General features: G+C 41.9%; 1 non-coding gene across 1 annotated transcript; it reads left to right on the top strand.

Moving 5' to 3' along the window:
- Positions 1–13119: 13119 nt before the first annotated feature.
- On the top strand, positions 13120–13309 carry LOC144508822 (U2 spliceosomal RNA). Its single transcript, XR_013500360.1, has one exon. It is a non-coding gene; the product is annotated as a U2 spliceosomal RNA (small nuclear RNA).
- Positions 13310–24761: the final 11452 nt, after the last annotated feature.

Below are 24761 nucleotides of genomic sequence, written 5' to 3'. Positions count from 1 at the left end.
GCAATATTAAATCCTGGAAATGTGGATGTGGATGTTGCTCAAGATGGAAGCTTTAGCAGTCCACCACACAATTTCCCCCTTGCTAATTGTGATATGTGTAACAAAAATAGAACATGTCAGAAAAAGCTAACAAGCCAATTAGCAACTTCTGAGATCTGCCAATGGGTGTATCTGGTTTTGTTTCAGATTTCCAGCGAATGTTCTTCCAGGTGGTGTTTTTGCTTTTTATTTGTGATATGTGTATTATGCCTACGACAATCTACTCAGGTAACAATCATGTTTTAATAACTCTATTTATTATTTCTTTCAAGCACGTGGAAACTACAAAATTGCAATAATAAATGGGCATTACTAGCACTGGATGAGAAAAGCATTTTGCACAGTCACTTATTGCAATATAGGACTGACTGTTCTATTGTTAAAGTTTGCCAATTTGTGTTTTCTACAGTGCTCCTTAATTTATCATTTTATTCTAATGTCATGGATGCTATGAAAAATGTTTCCCCAAAGTCATCTGTGAACAATGTATTTATTATTATCTTTGTGTATGTTTTCTCACCTGTGGAGCAGGAAATTCAATTTAAAATGACACATCAGCAAAGCCTTTGCTTTGAACAAAAGGTTAGTTTATTTTCCTCTCTTGCTCTGGAAGTTACTTAAGGAAAGATAAATTCAGTTACAAATGAAGATAAAAGGGCACTTTAAAAGACCGGATCAATTTAGTCCATGTTCGATGCGGGCTTGACATTTTTGAAGTTGAGATGTTGTGTGGTCTGAAGTGAAAGTTTTGAAGTTGTAGGGTTGTCTCTGCAGCTGCGATGGTTTCACTTGTCAAATTTCCAGAGGTTGCTGTAAAACAAGTAGCATAATAAACAGAATCAGGTCGAGTTTCTAAATAAAAATAAAATACTGTGGATGCTGGAATTTGAACAAAAACAGAAAATGCTGGAAAATCTCAGCAGGTTTGACACCATCTGTGGAGAGAGAATCGAGCCAATGTTTCGAGTCTGGGTGACCCTTCGTCAGAGCTCTGTCCTTGGGCAGTGCCAGCCTGGCACCTGGGCAATGCCCACAGGGCACCTTGGCACTGGGGGAAGGGCCTATGGGGTTCAGAGGCAGGGCCTATGGGGGTGGGGCCTGAATGTGGCGTGCCTGGAAGTGGGCAGGGCCTGAAGGCCTGATCAGGTGGGAGGTGTGGGGCTGGGGTGGGCCGCCGCTCACTCTGCAGATGCGGTCGGACTGGGGTGGGGAGGGGGCCCACTGCCATTCTGCCTGTGATCAGACCAGGAGGGAGGGGCGCCGCTGCCGGCTCTGTAGATGCGATCGGCGGGAGGAAGAAGCGATCGGTCTGGGTGGCGGGGGCTAGATGTCCATGTGTTGTAGGGCTCACAATCGGGTTCACATAATTGTTGGGGGTGGGAGTTGGTACAGGCTGTTGCAGCAGTAGGGGCCTGACAGTTGAAATTGAGCATGTGAAGCATCAGAGATCTGGACATGTGCAGTACCTCTCTCTGCAGGCTGGCTGCCGAATTAAGCACAGCCCACTGCCTGCAGCAGCTAGAAACAGTCCAGACCATTTTTTCAATGAGTAAGTACATAAAATCGGGCGTGAAAACTTGCCCAAAAAATGGATCAGGAACTCTCCCATTTTCATGCTAGCTGGACACTTAGAATCATTCTCGTAAAATTCCGCTCAATATCTCCTGGATGAGACCACAGTGAACCGCATTAAATTAAAGATTATTTTTTGTCCACTTGGAAGAGGAGACATAGGGGCGGAATTTTTTGGCTATTCACTCCGGCAGGATCTTCTGGTCCTGCTGCCATGTACAGAGATTTGACTGAATGCCAAATTCTTTGTCCTCGCATGGAGCGGCAGTGGGGCATGAACGGCTGGTAAGATCGCACCCCTAGTCTGAAATCCACAATTCTGTCTGGTAGCTCGGAGCATTTTGAAATAGACTTTATACTCAATCCAAGGTTTTTTTTTGATATAACCTTTTAAAACAGCCTTTCTAAAAATGTGTAATATGATATAAGTGCACCGTAACACTAGACTAGCTTGGCAATGGTTCATCTATTTGCATGTCCTGTTATGAGTAATTCTGTAGTTATTAAGCTGTTTGATAAAGCTCATACAGGGGAAATACCGCAATATAATCAGAATCACCAAGTAACTTCAACTGCATTTAGCTGTGCAAGGCCACTTGACCAAATTAAACCTCTGAAATTTGTGGAATTTAGTGTGATATATGCACTTTTCAATATAATTATATCCATTTATGAAGTGATCATTATTCACATATAAGATTGCCACTTAAAGAGTTAGCCAGTTGGAGTTGTATGGAGAGGAACAGAGAAACTGAGATACTGTAGGACTGCAAGCATAATGATGTAGAAAAAATAGTTTAATGCTTGGGTACAGATTCCAAGTCAGATAAATTTCATATAGATATATATGAAATGCAATCATTGGCTGTGCTTTACCCTTGATTAGCTACCAGTTACCCGTTCCCTTCAGTTTTCAGTAAAGTATGCATTCTTTAAAAATGACATTAATTTAATAGGTAACATCTCCATTTTCACCCAACAACAATTTGTTTTGTTTACTTTCAATATCTTTTCAGTAAAAATTGAAAGAGCTCTTTTTTTGCTTCCCACCTGTCCTATAGGAATTGCTTTACTATTTCATTTATACTGAGATCTGATTGCTGGAACATTTTGTGTGAGTTTCACCAGGCACTAGGTGGAGCACTCTTTAAATCAGTGCTTTATCTAGTTTGTCTTTCGAGGCAAAAATGACCATCTTCAGCATCTGGGGTAGGCTTCCGGTAAATACGTAGGTGAATACTAAGGCCAATCTGAATCTAGAAAGTTCTGCTTCAAATAGGACAGGACACCACAGACAGTAGAGTTTTGGATGAGTTGCTGACCTGTGATTTATTTTCCTTGCATTTTCTCTCTGCCTCTGTATGTGCTCGCTTTCAAAGGAGGCTGCACCGTTTTTTATTCGTCTGCATCAATGCAGCAACCCTGAGCAAACCTCTCTCAGAATTTGATGCCAATATCAAAACTCGTGAGTGAAACATTCAGCGTCTCCTTAAGAAACTTCCTTTGATATCATGAGAGCACACCCCAGACTCAAACTTTCCACAGAAGATTTGCTTTGGTAAGTGAGCTGGTCATGTGAGTACATGACCAGCCCAACTGTCCCAATATGGTGTAGATGCTTGACATGCACACTGGGGTGAGCACCTCAGTGTCTGGTAGTTTGTTCTGCCACCTGATCTTCAGAACTTTCTGATGACAGCTCAGATGAACATTGCGGAGCTTTTTCACATTATGCTAGAACACAGTCCAAGTCTTGCACGTGTAGAATGGGCAAGGCCATCTATCTTTATTACTGGAAAACAGAAATACTACCTGGACTATTGGACTATCTGTTCTATAGCTGGGCATCTCCTGCAAGCCACTCATGGAACAACATAAGTTCCATGAGCTGTTGTTAGTGACCATCTGGGCTTCCCTGTCTATGGTTCTAAAGAGAGTGGAGGACATTAAACAGGGAAAGCATGGGATAACTTCAGGAGCATTTCTAAAGTCTAAAATATTGAATTGAAGTAAAATATTTAACAAAGGTTCATGACAAAACCACCTTTCAAATCAACTTTATTCTGAAACACAATCCTTTTGTTGAGTTCAGGACTACTGTCATATCTAAGCCTCCAGTACAAAAGCTACAAACTGGTACTTGCAGTTTATTTTATAAACATATAATTAATGTGTCGTGTGAATTATACTCATGCCATGTTCCAGTACATTTTGAACTTTCAGGCAATACGTTGGACTCATGTCACCTTTGGCATTTTGAGCTCCAGATATTCCCGAGTCTCAAGCAAATATCTAATTAAATATGGACATTCAAAGTTATTTGAGGAATTCACACATCCTTTTGCTTAAGGATGGATCATCGACAACATAACTATAGAATTCCAGTTGGTCTGTCTCTCTGTTTCACCATGGACTAAAGGAAACATTGAAACTCAATGTGTGTAAGACAAATGTGAATGGATCCCATTGACCTTCCCTTATATTATGATGGTTTCCCTCATCCAAACTGGGCTGGATGAATCTTGAGGTATCAAATGGAACCAATATACACATGATCCTTTGTTTGGAAAAATAACTTTGAACTGTGGAAATCACGTGATGAGGGAACCAGTTTGGTTGTCTGCTCTTAAATCAGCAGAAGCTGCTTATAGACAGAGAGAATTCATAGAAATCATAGAAATCATAGAAACCCTACAGTACAGAAAGAGGCCATTCGGCCCATCGAGTCTGTGCACCAACCACAACCCCACCCAGGCCCTACCCCCATATCCCTACATATTTACCCACTAATCCCTCCAACCTACGCATCTCAGGACACTAAGGGCAATTCTTAGCATGGACAATCAACCTAACCCGCACATCTTTGGACTCCACTGAATTCCGCTGAAAACCATCAAACTAGCTGCAGGTTATCCAAGCAGTCAAGGTAATAAACAGCAATATATTGAAAGCAAGAGATCCAAACTGAGAGAACTCCCCTCAACCTGTTCCAACATTTGAGTTCATCTGACAACCAACTTTCTGGAAATTTGATGACAAGAATGCTCACAATTTACAGAGAATCCTTTGATTTACAAGACCTTGACTTCATCTGCAATGTGTCACCTTAATTAAGAAAGTACAGATCTGCCACGAAAGAGACTGAAGTAATTATAAGTTGTAACCATATTGTTTCACCTTCGTCGGTATCAAAACTTTGAATATGTGAGAGCGTGAGTGAGATGAGTGTGTGAGACATCGAATTCAAATATCCGGGGTGAGTGTTGGTGACACATTCCCTTCTATATTAAAAAAAATCACAAAAGACTTGCTGCTGGAATTATTTAATTGGCTCACTCACTTTGAAGGTAAGAAAACACACATTCCTTACATACAAACATACTGACCATGCGCCGAGAAAAAGAACAAATATATTCTGTTCATGACACTCAATAGATTTCCTCCCAATCAATAGCGATAACATAACTAATTTATGTGCCAGCTCTGATGAAGAGTCATCTAGACTTGAAATGTTGGCTTTATTCTCTCCCCACAGATGCTGTCAGACCTGCTGAGATTTTCCAGCATTTTCTGCTTTTGTTTCAGATTCCAGCATCCACATTATTTTGCTTTGAATTTATATAACCATCCATTTGCAGTAATAATAATATGTTTTTCCCTGTTTGACCTCCCTTCACAGGGAACATCATCCGTACCGGGCGGCACAGTTGCACAGTGGTGCGTCACAGCGTCAGGGACCTGAGTTCAATTCTGGCCTCGGGTCGTTGTCTGTGTGGAGTTTGCACATTCTCCCCGTTTCCTCTGGGCGCTCCAGTTTCCTCCCACAATCCAAAGATGTGTGGGTTAGATTGATTGGCCATGTGAAATTAACGCTAGTGTCAGAGGGATAAGCAGGGTAAATTTAAGGCTTTACGGGAATAGGGCCTGAGTGGGATTGTGGTAGCAGCGGATCCGATGGGCAGAATAGCCTCCTTCTGCACTGTAGGGATTCTATGATTCTACCTTTTTGTTTTCTACAGATTACATTCTTCCTCTGTCCCTTGGCTCCTCATATCTTTTGAGTTTCCGTACGTGATCCACATGGTTTCCTCTCAAAAATGTCATTCATTAGTCTTCTGTTGTATTCCATATATGCATGACCTTTCAGCCCTTCTGATAGGATCCTGTCACTGGAATTTTCCCATCCCACCCGCCATGGGAATCATAGTGGGAGGAGGTGGGGGGAGGGGGGAGGTGGGGGGACAACCATGCAAAGGTCCGTTGACCTCAGGTGGGATTTCCCGGTTTTGGGGTGAGCACGGCTGGAAAATCTTGCATGACGTGGGACCAAGAAGCAGAGCTTGTCATCTTTTGTCTTTTCATTCTTTTCTCTCTGTCTAGCCCTGTTTTAGATCTTTGTCATGTTGAACTAATGACCAATCAAATCTTGAATTGACAGTCACCATGGTACTCTTATTTTGCTGATCTCTGCTATGCTGTCTATTGCAACATAATCAAATGCTATTTTGGAAGTGAATGTCACTACATTCACTAACGTCAGCTCCTGGAGATTTGGAAATTCTCAAGGCAGACATTCTAGGAGAACTGCTCACCTCCAGATTAAATGCGTCATTTTTTCCCCTCTTGCTTCTGGTTTATTTTGCTGCTTTTTGGAGAACCAGTGTAAATTGTCTGGTTCCCAAGGTTTTGTGAAGTTCGGTGAAGAGGATGTTTGCTTTCTTGTGCATTTTTGAATTGAGGCGAATCTTCTGGTTAAGAATTATACAAAGTGTGCCTTTCCTGTGCAGTCATCTCTATTTTGCTGAAACTGAACGATCCTGCCTCCCACCCGCTGCTCAATTTTTTAATGTGAGATAATTGAATCCTTAGATTGAGTTACTCATAATTACGTAGAATAGACAAGTATAATACAGATCATTCAGCCCTGCAGTTTTAGCCACTACTTGTACTCCATTTGGTGCTCATACTATCATTTTTCATCTAATTCCATCAGCATGATGCACCATTCCCTTCTCTCTCATATGCTTATCTGGTCTCCCCTTAAATACATCCATACTTTTGATCTTACCTACTTTTTGTGGTACCCACATTCTCTGGGTAAGGAAGTTTTTTCTTGTTTCCTAATTTATTAGAAGCAAAATACTGCGGATGCTGGAAATCTGGAATAAAAACAGAAAATGCTGGAAAGTCTCAGCAGGTCAGGCAACATCTGTGTAGAGAGAAACAGGGTTAACATTTCGAGTTTGTGCGACTACTCTTCAGAGCTCTGAGGAAGAGTCATATGGGCCGGAATTTTCCAGCTGTTCACGCCCTGTTGCCACTGCAAGTGAGCTCAGGAGGAGGACCAGAGAATCCTGCCGGCTTGATTAGCCGGATAATTCTGGTCATGGATTTTAAATGTTAACTCTGCTTCTCTCACCATAGATACTGTCAGACCTGCTGAGACTTCCCAGCATTTTCTATTTTTGTTTCCTATATTATTCCTTGGTGACTATCCTACATTGATAGTCTCTAGAGTATGAAGGGCCATAAGATGTAGGTAGAGGGGCTTGAGTTGGCATAGGGATATGAAGTCCCTGGGGTATGGATTGGAGCATGAGGTAATATAAGTTGGCATGGGGCGTGTGTGGGGTTTGATCAGGGTGAGGGATGAGGGTTGGGAACTTTTTTTCCCTATTTTGTTAGAAGCAAAATGCTGCAGATGCTCAAAATCTGAGATAAAAACAGAAGAAGCTTGGAAAAATAATCAGCAATACTGACAGCATCTGTGGAGAGGGAAAGAAGGTGAACATTTTGAGTCCAATATGACTCTTCTTCAGAACCCTGAGCTGGCTCAGAAGTTCTTCAGAGGATGCATTCCAAAGAAGAGTCATATTGGACTTAAAACCTTAACTCTGTTTCTCTCTTCACAAATGCTGCCAGACCTGTTGAGTTTTTCCTGCTCTTTCTATTTTTATTGTTGGAACTCTATTTGCCTATCCCCCTTTACCTATCTCTTCTGACCAATTATTTCAGGTTAGTTGAAATCCCCCATCATTGTTATTCTTTACCCAATTTATTTGTATATTTCTTCTTTCAATTCCCTTCCATTATTAGGCTTTCTGTAAACTATCCCTATTGGTGTGAGTGATCCGTTTTAAAACTCTTTATCTCAATTCACGTGAATTCTATTTCTGTCATACTAATGGTTGTGTTCTTTTTTCCCACTGCCATCTGTCATCTCTCATTAGAATAGTTACCCCCCTCCCCTTTTCCCACTCTATCTTTTTAAAGTATGTAATATCCTGCAATTTTAATTCCCAGTCTTTATTTTCACTGGCTGAGTCCCAGTAATTCCCACAATATCTGGTTGCTCACAATGCCTATTGTCTCCAGCTGCCCTGTTTTATATGGACACTCTGTGCATACCTGGACAGATAGATTAACTCATTGCTCTTCCTCTCACTTTATTTTTAAATTGAGGAAGAATGCGCTGTAAAAGTTTTTTTTCACAAGATGTGTTTACTTATTTTCTATTTATATCCGCAGATTGTGTAAATGAAACCTAATGAAAATCTGGAAAGCTAAATTAGCACACATGTTTCCAAGTAATTTTCAAATTCATTTTTTTGTTGTATTACTTTTGCAACCTCGAGATTTCTTTTTGCAGAAGGAACCTAGTAATTTGTTGGTTATCATAAAATTATATCATGGAATTAATTATAGAATTATAGAATTCCAACAGTGCCAAAGGCAGCCATTCAGCCCATCGAGTCTGCACCAACTCTCTGACAGAGTGTCTTACCCAGGCCCTCTCCCCCGCCCTATCTCCATAACACATTTGATCATGGCTAGTCCATCTAACCTATACATCTTGGGACACTAAGGGGTAGTTTAGCATAGCCAATCCACCTAACTTGCACATCTTTGGACTGTGGGAGGAAACCGGAGCAACTGGAGGAAACCCATGCAGACACGGGAAGAATGTGCAAACTTCACACAGACTGACACCCAAGGCTGGAATTGATCCTGGGTCCTGGCAGTGAGGCAACAATGCTAACTACTGTGCCACTGTGGAGTGAAAAGGGACCTGGGTTCAGCCTCCTCTCTCAGTGTGATTCTATTTGCATTTTTTAGATATCCCAGTCCTGTAGAGAGCTTTGGGATTCACTTTTGTATCTGGATCCAGGTCCTTGTTGGTTGAGCCCATCAAGCTTTTACAGGAGGTTCAGTTCAACACAGGCATTGGCTGTGATAGAGAGCCTAACAAAGTTATGGACGATGAACAGGGTTTCTCGGAATGATTTGTCTTTATAACACAGTGTTGCCTGCAGGGCGCCTATGACTGCAAGTCCCCTGCAATGTACAGGGGTATCGTGCGTGACGTCAGCAGCCATGGTTCTTTGTCCCATCATTCATTAGATTGTGGATAGGGTCATCTGCAAACTGAATTCAGCTCCCAATTTATTCTAACTTTTTAATTGGGTGTTCTGCAGACAATTTAATGTTAATGTTTGTTGTAGACTGCCTTGGGGATGGCCACACGCTTTATTTCCCTGCTACCTCTTTTACTTCGGCATTCTTTCTCTTGAATTCTTTTTCTGACACACAACAATAATGTAATTACATCATGCTACTGTTGCTAAGTTACTGCTCTCCATATAAACAATGTCCATGTCATGTGTGGATCACCAGATTCTAAATTAGAACAAACAGATGTGATTTAATTAAAATGAAAGCTATTCTGCATTATGATGTTGGCTCATTTCCAATGTATGATGAGTTGCTGTTACAGGCCTTACTAGTGCAAACAAATATATGCAGAGTAGCTCTCCTAAATACAAATTTATTATTTAAGACTTAAGTAACAATGATCTGAAAATTGACCTAGTGGTTAAAACTTGTGCTCTTTGCCTCCTCGCTCTGTAATTGCAGCCCAGAAGCCACTTTACAACGCATCTAATGGATGTTCCTCTTGGAAAACAATGCCATGCCTCCAGCTTAACAACATAAGAGCCTGGTTTCCTGAGCTTCATGCAGTTGTACACTAAAACTGCCAGGTGCACTCACTCTCAATATTGTTCCTGTGATACCGAACAGGAAGAATGGCTTCACCTGGCAGAGAAAGACGTGAACACCAATAGACCCTTCAACTAGCAATTCACCTGGTGCAGCACTACATCATAATTTATATGCGGCAGTCTAACTACATCCATTCCAGGAAAGTTTATTATTTTCCGCAGAGAAGCAGGTTATTCGGTTCAACAGGCCCATGTGGCCATTTATGCTTCACATTAGTCTTCCCCCAACTCTATATCGAAATGCCCTGCTATTACTTTGTTTATAATGGATTCAAACATTTTCCCAATGACAGATGTTAAGCTAACTGGCCCATAGTAATCTATTTTTTCTCTCTCTCCTTTTTTGAATAAGGGTGTTACATGGCAGTTTTCCAATCCTCTGAGACTTTTCCAGAATTTAAGAATTCTTGGAAGATTACTACTATGCATTCACTATTTCTGTAGCTACTACCTTTAATATTCTGGGATGCAACCCATCAGGTCCAGGGGACTTATCGACCTTTAGCCCCATTAGTTTCCCTAGTACTTTTTCTCGACTGATAGTTATTGTATTTATTTCCTCTCCCAACCCATTTTTGTCCCTTGGTTATTTGGAATGTTATTGGTGGCTTCCATCATGAAGACTGATGCAAATTATTTATTTAACTCCTCCACCATTTCCTAGTTCCCCATTATTATTTCCCCAGTCTTATTCTCTAAAGGGCCTATGTTGACTCTGGTCTCTCTCTTCATTTTTATGCATTTAAAGAAGTTTTTATTGTCCATTTTTATATTACTTGCTAGTTTACCCTCATAGTTTATCTTCTACCTGCTTATTTTTTGTTGGTTTTTCAAACTTCCCAATCCTCTGGCTTACCACTAACCTTTGCCACATTGAGGGGGCCATCTTGTTTGACAAAGTCCCTCATGGTAGGTTGGTGCAAAAGGTTGGATCTCATGGGATAAAGGGGGAGGTGGCTAGATGGGTGGAGAACTGGCTTGGTCTCAGAAGACAGAGGGTGGTAGTGGAAAGGTCTTTTTCCGGCTGGATGCCTGTGACTAGTGGTGTTCCGCAGGGCTCTGTATTGGGACCTCTGCTGTTTGTGATTTATATAAACGATCTGGAAGAAGGTGTAACTGGGATGATCAGTAAGTTTGCGGACTACACGAAAATGGCTGGAGTTGCAGATAGCGAGGAACATTGTCAGAGGCTACAGAAGGATATAGATAGGCTGGAAATTTGGGCAAAGAAATGGCAGATGGAGTTCAATCCAGATAAATGCGAAGTGATGCATTTTGGTAGAACTAACGTAGGAGGCAGTTATACGATAAATGGCAGAACCATAAAGGGTGTAGATACGCAGAGGGACCTGGGTGTGCAAGTCCACAGATCCTTGAAGGTGACGTCACAGGTGGAGAAGGTAGTGAATAAGGCATATGGCATGCTTGCCTTTATAGGACGGGGCATAGAGTATAAAAGTTGGGGTCTGATGTTGCAGTTGTATAGAACGTTGGTTCAGCCGCATTTGGAATACTGCACCCAGTTCTAGTCGCCACACTACCACAAGGACGTGGAGGCTTTAGAGAGAGTGCAGAGGAGGTTTACCAGGATGTTGCCTGGTATGGAGGGGCTTAGTTATGAGGAGAGATTGGGTAAACTGGGGTTGTTCTCACTGGAAAGACGGAGGATGAGGGGTGACCTAATAGAGGTGTATAAAATTATGAAAGGCATAGATAGGGTGAACGGTGGGAAGCTTTTTCCCAGGTCGGTGGTGACGTTCACGAGGGGTCATAGGTTCAAGGTGAGGGGGGGGAGGTTTAACACGGATATCAGAAGGACGTATTTTACACAGAGGGTGGTGGGGGCCTGGAATGCGCTGCCGGGCAAGGTGGTGGAGGCAGACACACTGGGAACATTTAAGACTTATCTAGATAGCCACATGAACGGAGTGGGAATGGAGCGATACAAAGGAATGGTCTAGTTTGGACCAGGGAGCGGCGCGGGTTTGGAGGGCCGAAGGGCCTGTTCCTGTGCTGTATTGTTCTTTGTTCTTACCAAAAAATTCTAAGTTCCGAAGAAGCGTGAAAATGGGAGAAAACTGCACCCATTTTTTGGGGAACTCCCATATGCTATCTTATGGCACTTCAGAAAAAAAATCCCAAATGTGAATCTCACAAATAGGTGGAATGGATGGAGTCTATTCACACCAGGAAGCCAGCTACAGACTGCTAGAGGGTGCTATTGCACCTGTGCCCTAATCTATCAGTGCACTGTACACAAGAGCACATAGTGCACTGGGAAATTGTCACTCCTCACACCCCCACCCAGACATTGCCACCCCCGATCATGACACCCTCCCCAGCTGATTGATGCTCCGACTGCCCCCCCAGGTCGATTGCCGCCCCCCAATTTCCCCACCCGGCTGATGACTGCCCCCGTTTACTCCACCCCCCCCCCCCCCCCCCGCCCTCTGCCGGAAGGTTCACCACTTGGTGATCCCTGATGCAGAGTACACAGCTCCCCACACCCTGCCTCCCCTTCAGTTCATGCCCCCTTCAGGCCTTGTCCCTCCCTTAAATAGCGCCCTTCCCCTTTGGCCCTGCCCCTTGGCACCGTCTGCTGCCCCTGACCACCCAGGGGCCCTCAATGGCCTCTGGTCCCACCACGGGGCCATCATGTCTGGTGCCCATTGGTGGGGGATCATTCGTGATCCTTGCCAGTGAGGGCATCCACCAGCGAGGCCATTAAGGTAAGTGAGCCTGGATAATTGTGTCTTGGGTCACTAATAATATTAAAATGACCTCATCAATATTTAAATCAGCCTCATGCCCTTCTTGGGCGCAAGGCTGATTACGCTGGCAGAACAGGGCTGGTAATATGGCAAGAGGCGAGAAACCTGTAAAAGAAAACAAACCAAGCACAACCTGGATTGCCACGGATATGTAACATTGTGCGGATTATAATAGTCCCTCCCTTAATACAATATTATAATATAATAATTAACTCAAACTTGACTGAATTTTACCATGATATGGCTTCAGTTGGTCAATTTCTACACCTCCTACTGCAGGAATCCTCCACAAAAATAGTCTTCAAACTGACTTACAGTTAAGTAAGTGTATCGCTTCTCAGCGAGAAGCGAGAAGCGATACCGCTTCTCGGCCCTTTGGCTAAGATCAAGTGTAGTTATGCAGATGCTGCACTTGGTTGAGGTCATTGGGTTGCATTTAAGCTTCATTTTCATATGAAGCAATTTTTAAAAGCGGCATCTCGGCCTTTTGGCTAAGAAGCAAATGAGATCAAGCCTTGGAGGAGGTGCAATGCCTACTCCAATCAGCTTGGATCATGTAGACCAAGCCCAAGACAGGAGGTGAGAGCCCTGTCTTGTCAGCTTGGATTGGGAATGTCTCACTTGTTGAGACTCTGAATTGGACTTGATTTGACTGAATTGGATTTTTAAAAAAGTGTATCGCTTCTTGGCCTTTTGGCTAAGATCAAGTGTAGTACTGGCATCCTGCACTTGAAAGAAGTCAATGAGTTACACTGAGGCTTCATTTGAAGCAGTTTTTAAAAACGGCACCTAAGCCTTTTGGCCAAGATGTAAATGAGATCAAGCATTGGAGGGGGTGCAATACCTGCTCCAATCAGCTTAGATCATGTGGATCAAGCCCAAGACAGGAAGAGGCTTGCCTGTCTTGTCAGCTTGGATCTGGAATGTCTCACTGGGTGAGACTTTGAATTGGACTTTGATTGGATATGATTGGATATAGCTAAAAAAAAATGTTTTTCTAAACTATGCAATTTCCTTCTGTGTACCCTTGCAGAAGTAATTACAGTAATTATGAGCAGTATAACAAATTACAAACCAAATGCAAGTGAGCAGTATTTTGTATGAGTTTAGATGAAGTGTGGCAGAATGGAGTATGCCAGTCTTAAAAAGGACAAGCGGTTGAGGTGTATAACTATTGAGGCTCCTATCAACATTTGCAGTAATTTAAACTCACCCTATCTCGCAAGAATATCGCAGCCTCATAGTTAAAATTGACCCTTAAAGCTTAGCATCTCTACTGAATTCCCACCCACTGGCCCACTAACTGGGTACATGCTTTAAATGATGCAGGTACCTACCAGAATCAGGCATGAATCTCAAAAATACATACACATCGGGGTCCTAAAGTGTGATAAGGACTCCCATCGCATTTGAATTGAATGGGGCATCTGTTGCAGCAGTTTCACTCAATGGCTTCTGCTCTGCAGGAAGAAGAGATCTTGCGAGGTAAGCGTTAAACATTACATTACAGGTTCAACAGGAGCAGAATTGTTCCTCAGGCTGCATGAAGAAAGCGTGGGCCTCCATGGACTTGTACTCCCACAATCCCTTCCTATCTCCCTCTGCATGGTCCAAAAGCTATCTAGTTCATTATTGTCCTTTAAGGAAGGAAAACTGCCATCTGTAACCTAGTCTGGCCTACATGTGACTCCAGATCCACAGCAATGTGGTTCACTCTAAATGCCCCCTGAAGGGCAACTGGGACTGTCTGACCTGATGCAGCTCATCAGCTGCCCCTTTCTATCCTTCTGAAGCAGATAATTGGACAATAGGGCACAAATGATCTTGAGATTTTTTTCATTCTTTCTTGGGATGTGGGCATCATTGGCTGGGCCAGTATTTATTGCCCAACCCTAGTTGCCTTTCAGGGGGCATTTAGAGCAAACCACATTGCTGTGGATCTGGAGTCACATGTGGGCCAGACTAAAACTAGCTAGGTTTTTATGGCAATCGATAATGGTTTCATGGTCATCATTAGACTTTTCATTCCAGGTTTGTATTTAATTCAAATTTCACTATTTGGCATGGTGGGGTTCAAACCCCAGAGCATTACACTCGGTCTCTGGAATACTAGTCCAGTGACAATACCACTACGCCACTGCCTTCCCTATGTTAAAATAGTTCAAATAGAAGTTAAAATATTCGGGGACAGTTGGTGCACTGGTGAAATTCTTCAATCCCACTCCTTTTATTAATGATCATCGAGGCAGCTTCCGTTTAATACTGTTACTATTTTGTTAATTTTTTTTTGAAGTTCTAATATAAGTACAATAATTAATCCCATCATTAACCAGAGGTTGACTGCATCTGAAAGGATTGCTGTAAAGAAAACAATGAAAGGTAAAATTTGTGCTTCATGTGTAGGAATATCATCATACAAAGTTAATATGCAGTTCATGTAATATTAGGCATCAATGTGAACACCAGGGGGCACCAATGAATGATTCAAAGACTGATTCAATTGCTATAGAAACTGATATGCAGGAACTGTAAAGAATGACCTAAGTACCTTCGCAATTGTGTAGAATTATATTATGCTAATTATCTCCCAGATCATTAAGGAAAGATAAAATGTCTTTGTCTTCTACTTTTCTCACTCCCTTGTTTTTTTCTTTCTCTCTGCCTGGCTATCATTTTTTTGCCATCATTTCTATCTCTCGTTACCTGAATCTTTTTCAGTCCTTTTGTTTGCATCTTTTTGATAGACAAAAGAAGCAGATGATCTCTTTTTAGGTAAGATCTGTGCGATGTGATTGTGTTAAGTGATGGATGTTTTCCTATATTATTCTATCTGATGTAATTCCTGAACAGTTTCCACACCGATCATGTTTCTGAGCTTGCTACTAAGTGACTTGTTGGGAAGCTTATATTTTTCTGTGGAAGAGTAATGTCCTGAGACAAGCCTGAGACACAGGCTTGTACTCGCCCATCTGACCCACGCTGTCTAAAGTGCTGACATCTTTGGCCATTGAGGTAATGGCCTTTCTGCAGAAGCTCATCCTCTGCTAATACTTCCCATTTGCCATTCTTCATCAAAACATTTGACAGTATTTTGAATGATCATAGCCATTAATCACACTTTTTCTTCATCTTAACTTGTTATTGCTTCCAGATAACAATGTCTGATGTAATATGCTTCTCCACTGTCACAGCTTCTTAGCTTGTTATAACCCTCATGCAATATGCTGGGGTAATGTCATGATGGATACAGACCATTGAACAATATCCAGGGTAACTCCTGACAATCTATAACCCATAATACTTTAATAATCATAGGAACTTTAAAACTACCCAGATGGAGAAACACGGAATAACATGAGGACATACCGTATATTAATTCACTTTTGACATATTTTATTTTTATAAAGTAACATTGGTTGAAAATATTCCTTAACGAAATGAGAGAAACCAGGCCTGTTGTTCATCATTTATCTGATAATCAAAGATCCAGCTTTCTTCTTCACCGCACTCGAGGAATTGTGATTGATTACTTAAAGCAATGTCAACCATGTTTTTCTTCAAAGTTCAATGAATTCAGCTCCCAGTGAGCAACTAGAAATGAGAATCATGGTAATTTCCTTTGTGTCTGGTAGAAACACTTGCTGATAAACATTTTCCATGATATCATTTGAACATATGCACTCTTCTGGAATGTTGGCTTTCACAGGGAACTACACGGGGACATTCTCTCTTTCACCTTGTTCCATTGGGAAAAAGGTATAAAAGTCTGAGATCACGTACCAACAGACTCAAAAACAACTTCTTCCTTGCTGCCATCAGACTTTTGAATGGACGTACCTCGCATTAAGTCGATCTTTCTCTACACCCTAGCTGTGACTGTAACACCACATTCTGCACTCTCTCCTTTCCTTCACTATGTACGGTATGCTTTGTCTGTATAGCGTGCAAGAAACAATACTTTTCACTGTATATTAATACATGTGACAACAATAAATCAAATCAAATCAAATCAAAAGCTATGACTGTAACACTATATTCTGCACTCTCTCCTTTCCTCCTTTATGTATGGTATGCTTTATCTGCAAAATCAATACTGTAAAAAGAATACTTTTCACTGTATACCAATACATGTGACAATAATAAATCAAATCAAATCAGAACAACAGCCTTTACTACAAATTTCATTCTCCCAATTAACCCTACCAAAATCACCAATTAATTATCCTATTTCACAAGGCAAACAATGACCCTGATGTTTATTGAGGTTTTTCAAGTCAGGGAAGGAGTTCCTAACAACCCAAAAGTGTACGTTTGTAGCTTTTTGATTCAACAACATGCACAATTTTGAAAAAAGTAAATTCCTGATTGGAATCCAGCCTGATAGACAAGCATGGCAGCCAGGTGATTGGAGAGTTTTGCAGCAAATGTCCGAGCCAAGAAACAGGTAACTTGGAGCTGCTGGGGTAGAGGCATATTGTGGGTACACTGTGGCTCCTGGAGTTTGGGTGGGGTTAGGCTGTGGCAAGGTCAGAGACTGATCTGGTGGCAGTGATAGGGGAGACTCGATGCTTCCAGGAGGGAAGGCCTACCTTGGTGGTGGTAGCGGGGTGGTGGTAGTTGATGGGAGGATGGGGTATGGAGATAGCTGGTTATCTTGGGTGATGGGAGAGAGCTCTCTTATTTCTCTTGCCCCACAGTCACTGCTGGAGAGGTAGATACCTTTTCCACGCAGCAGTTATCTCCCTTTAGCTGTTGGGTTTCCTCAGAATCCCGGCTCACTCGGGTTAAATTTAAAATAAGGATATAATCTGAGGCACGCTGACTTAATAAATGAGTAATCCACCTCCTGGGAACAGATTGGTCACATTGACCCTTGCCTCGCCACCCCCTCTCCCCCCTTGCCCAGATCCCCATCATGCCTAAATTAAGATCAGAAATGTTTGGGTTTGAGGTAAATTGGGTTTGAGGTCGAGATTTTAAAAAAAACCTAACCCAACTCAAAACCACCCATTTTTTGAAAATTTCCCCTTAATAACTTTGTTCCTAGGGTATTAGTGATGCATCCCTGTTTTCATATGATGATGATGAGCAACATTGCTGCAATGAACAGATTATGGGGTTCTTTTTGACCATAATTTCAAAATAATTGGTTGACTGAAAATTAATATTTCAGATTCTTAGTCAATTAGTTTTATTAAACTGCCTGGATATCTTTTGGTGCGTGGGATGGTGGCACAGAAAACCTAAGCTTGAGAATCAGTGATAGTAGGTGCCATTTGGTGAAATGAGACTTTTGACCAGACTTTGAATCAGATGTTAAATCAGACTTTTGAATGGATCTACCTTATATTAAGTTGATCTTTCTCTACATCCTAGCTGTGACTGTAACACTATATACCGCACCCTCTGCTTTCCTTCTCCCCGATGCACTCTATGGACGGTATGCTTTGTCTGCATAGTGCACAAGAAACAATACTTTTCACTGTATACCAATACATGTGACAATAATAAATCAAACCAAATCAAATCAAAGGAATTAACAGCAAAAATGGAGAAATAAATTGACAGAACATCAATGAGGCAACTGATAGCATTGTTACAGATACATTGGTACAGTTTTCAATTTTACAAAATGGAAAATGATGTCTAGCTGAATTATTTATTTTTGAGAGACAAAACTAAAGTATAAAATTGTTTTAAAAAAAACTACCATAACAATGAACATATTCTCAATTTTTTAAAGCATAAAATGATCGCAATAACTGATCCGTGAAGCCATGTGTACTTATAATTAAAAGGAACTAATTTTGATAGTCTTTAGCTGCGTAACCATGGAAACCAATAAGGAGATCTAACCTTAAACTCCCTAGGTTCTAACAAAAAGTGAAATAATAAAATCTTATTAAATTTGTGTCTACGTGTCAATAAAATATGTGAATAACACTTAATTGCTAACTATGTTTTCAGATTACATGATGCATTCCGAAATAATGTCTGGGACCAATTCAGTGATAGATTCCAGAAATATTCCAAACTGAGTGTAAACTAACAATGACAGTTGGAGCCACAGAACATTTTATTTGCCATTCTCTAAAAAGCAAGACACGTTGTAAAATTGTTTTATTTCAGTGACAAAATGAAATGACGTTCTGACAAGACATTGCTGACATTCAACATTTAAAGGAATAGAAAATAAATAAGTATTTCTGTTAACAAAGGTTATGGACAACTGCCATCACTGAGAGACAGTTCACTAGATAGCATTTTGGTGAGAATTTATCCTGTGGAATTCATTTCTTGCAACACTGGCCGAGGAGATCACATCAATAAATTTTGATCCTTTTTTCAACTAGCATTTTGCAAGGATTTTCCTTTATGTTTTCTGTCCTTGCTGGAGTCTACACAAGTAACATTCCATAGTTCCGAGAATGGCTTTCAGAAAATCTGTTTTGGGTAATAGCACTGTGAAATTGGTCACTAAAGTGTACAGGAGCAGTTGGGTCCCCATTCACTAGTCCAGTGCAAAAATGTTGGGACTTTGCCTGTGTGTCAACAATCTGTGCCACTGTGTGTAGGCTGTACGACACACTGAGCCAACCCACCAGACACAGTTTTAGGTTCTGAATAAACTTGGAGGGAGCGCGATGGATAACCTAGCTGTGGAAACGCCGCAATTGTGCCAGGCAGTGTTGTAATCCCTCTCTCAGTGCCACATGTTGAGGTTCAGTAAATCAGGCAGATTTTCCAGTCATTTCCAAGTTCCGATTAGGAATTAATAATAAAATAAAGATTTATCACTTAAATATTCAATCAGAAGGTTAGAATATGTTCTCTTCAAATCGAAGTATGATATGGAAAGGCTCTATCTACCCTTCACATCCACTTACTCACCAACGCTCAGTTTGGGTTTGGACCGGACAACTCAGCTTCTGATCTCATTACAGCTGTGCTTCAGACTCGGACAAAAGGACAGTAAAATTATATCTGCCTGTTTATCGTCCAGGCAGCATTGTTAATAATTTATAGTGTATTTATAGTGAAATGTATATTGGTAAGGAAGTGAAAAAAGTAACACCTTATGAATTCTATACATTTTTGTGTCTATTTTTCGATTAGCTTGCTTTTTATAAAGGCAATTTTTAAGACCTTGAAGGCAGGCTTGAAATTGTACAATTGACACAATACCAATGACTCATTTTGTGTGGAATGTCAGCAAAAGATACAGCTGATCAGAGAATGGAATTGAGTCAGGAATTCAATAGACATATGGGTCCATTATTAAATCGATTTAACAGCACATAAATAACCTTGAACACGGTGTTCTGAATCTTGTTCTGGCACGTGACTTGTTTTAAGAGGGAATGCTTACCATTAGCACTGGGAATGTCATGGCAACGGCTTTGCTCATAACAATAAAAGCTAATATTCTTAGAACTGTTTTGGCTAGTTCTAATCAAAGGGAGAAAAATGTCAAAATGTGAACATTTTCTTTCCTCCACTTCCTCTCATGGCTTATCACCAGAACACTGACAATGGAAATGAGCCATTTTGTCAGAGATAATACCGGTCTCGAGAACCTCATCTGGAGGGCTGATCTTCATTTGTGAACCAGGAAGGTGGGCATTTGTGGGGTATTTAATTCATAGAAATCATAGAAACCCTACAGTGCAGAAGGAGGCCATTCGGCCCATCGAGTCTGCACCGACCACAATCCCACCCAGGCCCTACCCCGACATATTGACCCGCTAATCCCTCTAACCTACGCATCTTAGGACTCTAAGGGGCAATTTTTAACCTGGCCAATCAACCTAACCCGCACATCTTTGGACTGTGGGAGGAAACCGGAGCACCCGGAGGAAACCCACGCAGACACGAGGAGAATGTGCAAACTCCACACAGACAGTGACCCGAGCCGGGAATCGAACCGGGACCCTGGCGCTGTGAAGCAGCAGTGCTAACCACTGCGCTACCGTGCCGCCCATTGTTGCATCAGACACGATTCGGCCTTCATTCACTCTCCAAACATAAACACTTCTAACTGGAGCCACTAAATAGTGATGAGTATTAACCCTGGAAAATAGTAGCATGCCCATAATTAACCTGACCCGAGATTATCTATTATAATAAAGACTAATGACCTTACATCCCATAGGTTTGGTTCGCTATCACACACCTTCGCATGCTGAATTTTTTACACAGAAGCATTTATATTTTAACAGTGGTAAATTGTAAAGAGATGTTTAGCTTTTAAAGCTGTAGTCCATATTTTAATTTTTAGCACATTTGCAATTATTTCTTAACTGTCAGAAACTGCACACAAATATGTTTGCTTTCAATCTACCATTCTATACTTTCACTATTTAATGTCAGGTTAGGAATGACTGAGTTAGGCAGTGTGTTAACACTATAGATATTCCAGAGTGAAGGATGGAATGCCACAAGAGTGATTGACAAGGGAAGTGGAAAGTCATACTATAGAAAAAACTGTTCTCAAGTTGGTGTCACACCTTATTGATCAAGTAGAGCAAGGGAATTTAAGTTATGAGCAGGGATTTATTTTTCACTTCAAATTGATCTAGTCATTTTTTTTCAGCTTACCAAGGAATTGATAGGGTTGATGGCTAAATTCTTTATGATGAAGAAAGTATCAAGAAAAACTTGCAATTTTATAGTGCCTTTTCTGATCACTGGATGTCCCTAAAGTCTTTACAGTCAACAAAATAATTTTGAAGTGCAGTAAATGTTGAAACTGTTACTTCTAAGTTTTTGATAAGATCTGCCTAGGGACCAATAAGTTCTTGTTTAAAGTTAATAGCACGGCACCGTGGCACAGAGGTTAGCACTGCTGCCTCACAGCGCCAGGGACCCGGCTTGGGTCACTGTGTGGAGTTTGCACGTTCTTGCCGTGTCTGCGTGGGTTTCCTCTGGGTGCTCCAGTTTCCTCCCCAGACTGAAAAATGTGCTGGTTAGGTGCATTGACCTGAACAGGCGTCGGAGTGAGGCAGCTAGGTGATTTGCACAGTAACTTCATTGCAGTGTTAATGTAAGCTACTTGTGACTAATGAATGAACTTTAAAAACTTTAACGAAGTTTGAGATTCACTTACAAAAAGAATAAAGCCACAAGAATCCACAGGTTTTGAACAAACAAAATATGCTTTACTGTACAAGGTCTGTAAGATAGAACAGTTTACAAAGTTTATCTTATACTCCAACATTCAGAGTTAACATGAGGTACATTTGAGTTAACAGGTGGTCAAACACACCACACTGCATAATAAATGTGACCAAAACAGATTCTACAGACTTCTCAACAAACCACCCAGATTTAAGTAAACACTTTGAGTCAACCAATTTCACTGAAACTCTGTCTCTTCCACAAGGGATTCTAGTCTTCACCTTCAAAGATCTAACCTGATAATTCTCTCCAAACATCACTCCAACTTGGATGGCATCAACGATGACCCACCTTGCTTCAGTCCGACTATCCGTCTCCCGAAATTCTATTGCCCTGGATTCTCGAGTCAGCACTCAAGCACCAACTCACAATCACAACTTCAGCTTTTTGGCCATGCTGGGAAGAATACTACTGCACTAAAGGGGGTACCTTTGCTCCAATGGCCCACAGCAGGGATCACCAACCTTTTGCTGCCTTTGGTCTTCAAGGCTTCTTCTGAGCCTTCAACACTTAATGTCTGCTGACACCAGCCCTTTCTCTGACTGGAGCCTCTTTCTCTGCTCCTCTCATTTTTCCTTAACTTAACTGCGGCCGGTCTCTTTCTTTCTCCTGTCTGGGACTCCTTGTTTGGGACCCCCTCCTTTCCCTTTGGGACCTCTCTCTGTCTCACCTCCTGCCTGTGACACTTGCCTGCAATGTTGCTCCACTCCCGGTCACATGACCTGGGCTTTTGTACCATTTTCCCTTTCTACATAGGTCCATTGGGCCCATCCTCAGCTCAGGGAACTTAAAATGCTCAATTGTGCATGTGCAGCCTGCTCCTGGTCTGTGCATGCACGGAAGCTATGAGCTTTGTCAGGGCTTGGAGTTCCCGACCTCTGCTCTTGAGGCGAAGGGGTAAATTGGCTTTCATAACAAAACGCGGTAGGCAATTTGCACACAGCAAACTCTGAAAAACAACTATGTGGCAATGACCAGATAATCTGTTTTTGTCATGTTGATTGAGGGATATGTATTTTCTGGGTCTGGGGGCATAACTCTCCTGCTCTTCGTTGAAATAGTGCATAGAATATAGAACATAGGACAGTACAGCACAGAACAGGCCCTTCGGCCCACAATGTTGTGCCGAGCTTTATCTGAAACCAAGATCTAGCTATCCCACTCCCTATCATCCTGGTGTGCTCCATGTGCCTATCCAATAACCGCTTAAATGTTCCTAAAGTGTCTGACTCCACTATCACTGCAGGCAGTCCATTCCACACCCCAACCACTCTCTGCGTAAAGAACCTACCTCTGATATCCTTCCTATATCTCCCACCACGAACCCTATAGTTATGCCCCCTTGTAATAGCTCCATCCACCCGAGGAAATAGTCTTTGAACGTTCACTCTATCTATCCCCTTCATCATTTTATAAACCTCTACTAAGTCTCCCCTCAGCCTCCTCCGCTCCAGAGAGAACAGCCCTAGCTCCCTCAACCTTTCCTCATAAGACCTACCCTCCAAACCAGGCAGCATCCTGGTAAATCTCCTCTGCACTCTTTCCAGCGCTTCCACATCCTTCTTATAGTGAGGTGACCAGAACTGCACACAATATTCCAAATGTGGTCTCGCCAAGGTCCTGTACAGTTGCAGCATAACCCCATGGCTCTTAAACTCCAACCCCCTGTTAATAAAAGCTAACACACTATAGGCCTTCTTCACAGCTCTATCCACTTGAGTGGCAACCTTTAGAGATCTGTGGATATGGACCCCAAGATCTCTCTGTTCCTCCACAGTCTTCAGAACCCTACCTTGGACCCTGTATTCCACATTTAAATTAGTCCTACCAAAATGAATCACCTCACATATATCAGGGTTAAACTCCATTTGCCATTTTTCAGCCCAGCTTTGCATCCTATCTATGTTTCTTTGCAGCCTACAACAGCCCTCCAACTCATCCACTACTCCACCAATCTTGGTGTCATCAGCAAATTTACTGATCCACCCTTCAGCCCCCTCCTCTAAGTCATTAATAAAAATCACAAAGAGCAGAGGACCAAGCACTGATCCCTGCGGCACACCGCTTGCAACCTGCCTCCAATCCAAAAATTTTCCATCCACCACCACCCTCTGTCTTCGATCAGACAGCCAGTTACCTATCCAATCGGCCAACTTTCCCTCTATCCCACACCTCCTCACTTTCATCATAAGCCGACCATGGGGGACCTTATCAAACGCCTTACTAAAATCCATGTATATGACATCAACTGCCCTACCTTCATCAACACACTTAGTTACCTCCTCAAAAAATTCAATCAAATTTGTGAGGCACGACTTGCCCTTCACGAATCCGTGCTGACTATCCTGGATTAATCCGCATCTTTCTAAATGGTCGTAAATCCCATCCCTAAGGACCTTTTCCATCAATTTACCAACCACCGAAGTAAGACTAACTGGTCTATAATTACCAGGGTCATTTCTATTCCCTTTCTTAAACAGAGGAACAACATTCATCATTCTCCAGTCCTCTGGCACCATCCCCGTGATGTGAAGATGCCTGCGTTGGACTGGGGTAAACACAGTAAGAAGTCTCACAACACTAGGTTAAAGTCCAACAGGTTTATTTGGTAGCAAATACCATAAGCTTTCGGAGCACTGCTCCTTCGTCAGATGGAGTGGAAATGTGCTCTCCATTTCCACTCCATCTGACGAAGGAGCAGTGCTCCGAAAGCTTATGGTATTTGCTACCAAATAAACCTGTTGGACTTTAACCTGGTGTTGTGAGACTTCTTACTGTGACCATCCCCGTGGACAGCAAGGACCCAAAGATCAAAGCCAAAGGCTCTGCAATCTCATCCCTTGCCGCCCAAAGAATCCTAGGATACATTTCATCAGGCCCAGGGGACTTATCGTCCTTCAGTTTATTTAAAACTGCCAGGACATCCTCCCTCCGAACATCTATTTCCTCCAGCCTATTAGCCTGTAACACCTTCTCTTCCTCAAAAACATGGCCCCTCTCCTTGGTGAACACTGAAGAAAAGTATTCATTCATCACCTCACCTATCTCTACTGACTCCATACACAAGTTCCCACTACTGTCTTTGACCGGCCCTAACCTCACCCTGGTCATTCTTTTATTCCTCACATAAGAGTAAAAAGCC

This window comes from Mustelus asterias, chromosome 20, assembly GCF_964213995.1.
Source record: "Mustelus asterias chromosome 20, sMusAst1.hap1.1, whole genome shotgun sequence".
NCBI classification, from domain to species: domain Eukaryota; kingdom Metazoa; phylum Chordata; class Chondrichthyes; order Carcharhiniformes; family Triakidae; genus Mustelus; species Mustelus asterias.
Note: the sequence above shows the minus strand (reverse complement) of the source record. Positions and strands in the feature narration are given on the sequence as shown.